This window comes from Dermochelys coriacea, chromosome 5 (assembly GCF_009764565.3).
Source record: "Dermochelys coriacea isolate rDerCor1 chromosome 5, rDerCor1.pri.v4, whole genome shotgun sequence".
In the NCBI taxonomy this organism is placed as follows: Eukaryota; Metazoa; Chordata; order Testudines; family Dermochelyidae; genus Dermochelys; species Dermochelys coriacea.
Genome location: NC_050072.1, coordinates 16,949,558 through 16,951,174, shown reverse-complemented (window position 1 = coordinate 16,951,174; position 1,617 = coordinate 16,949,558).

Genomic DNA, 1,617 nt, shown 5'->3' with positions numbered 1-1,617 from the left:
ACGGGAGGTCTTAGAGCTGGAGGAGGCGTCTGGCCGCCAGCCCCGAGGATCCACCCCTCTGCGGAGCGTGCCGGGAGAAGCGGGAGGAGCTCCGGAGCCGCGAGGACCATCGGGCCCGGGGGGCCTTTGTTCGATCCCGCATCCGTCTCCTTCGGGAGATGGCTTGCGGCTCCCGCTTCTTCTATGCCCTGGAAAAAAAGAGGGGGGCTAAGAAACATATCATCTGCCTACTTACTGAGGATTGCACCCCCCTCACGGATCCGGTGGAGATGTGCGAGAGGGCGAGAGCCTTCTACGCAAGCCTTTTCTCCCCGGAGCCGACCGATCCTAACGCTTGCAGAGTGCTGTGGGAGGAGCTCCCGACGGTCAGCGTGGGCGACCGAGACCGGCTAGAGCTGCCTCTCACTCTGGCCGAGTTCTCGGAAGCCCTCCGTCGCATGCCCACCAATAAATCTCCGGGCATGGACGGGCTGACCGGTGGAGTTCTATCCGCGTGTTCTGGGACGTCCTGGGCCCAGACCTAGTCACCGTCTGGGCCGAGTCTTTGCAGAGCGGGGTCCTCCCTCTTTCGTGCAGGCGAGCCGTGCTCGCCTTATTGCCGAAGAAGGGGGACCCTCCGCGATTTACGAAATTGGCGTCCCGTCTCGCTCCTCAGCACGGACTACAAAATCGTGGCAAAAGCCATCTCCCTGAGGCTAGGGTCCGTGCTGGCGGACGTGGTCCACCCAGACCAGACCTACACCGTCCCGGGCCGCAGTATCTTCGACAACCTCTATCTGGTTCCGGGACCTATTGGAACTTGGGTGTAGGGATGGTCTGTCGTTTCGCCCTCCTGTCCTTAGATCAAGAGAGGCGTTCGACAGGATGGATCACGGGTATCTCCTGAGCACTCTGCAGGCGTTTTGGCTTCGGACCCAGATTTGTGAACTTTCTCCGGGTGCTGTACGCTTCCGCAGAGTGTCTGGTAAGACTCAACTGGACCCTGACCGAACCGGTCAACTTCGGGCGAGGATACGGCAGGGGTGCCCCCTCTCAGGCCAGCTCTACGCTCTGGCTATCGAGCCCTTCCTCTGTCCCTCCGAAGGAGGTTGACAGGGTTGGTGCTGAGGGAGCCGGAGCTGCGGCTGGTCCTGTCGGCGTACGCTGATGACGTGCTCCTCATGGTCCAGGACCCGGGCGACTTGGTGCGAGTGGAGGCTTGCCAGGCCATCTATTCAGCAGCCTCCTCCGCGCGGGTCAACTGGGTCAAGAGCTCTGGCTTGGTGGTAGGGGACTGGCGGCAGGCGAGCCCCGCCCACCCGCGCTTCAAGCCATCCGGTGGAGCACGGGTCCGCTGCTCTATCTGGCGTTTACCTTTCTGCCACGCATCCCTCTCCGCCGAGAACTGGCAGAAATTTAGAGGGCGGGGTGAAGAGCGGCTCGGAAATGGACAGGACTATCGGTGCCTCTCCCTTCGAGGGAGAGGTTAGTGCTAATCAACTAATCCTGTCCTGCTTTGGACCGGCTCAACCCTGGTCCCAGCCCCGGCTTCCTACCAACCTGCGGACATCGATTCTGAGTTCTTTTGGTCAGGACTGCACTGGGCCCTGCAGGGGTTCTCCATCTACCTGTGGAGGA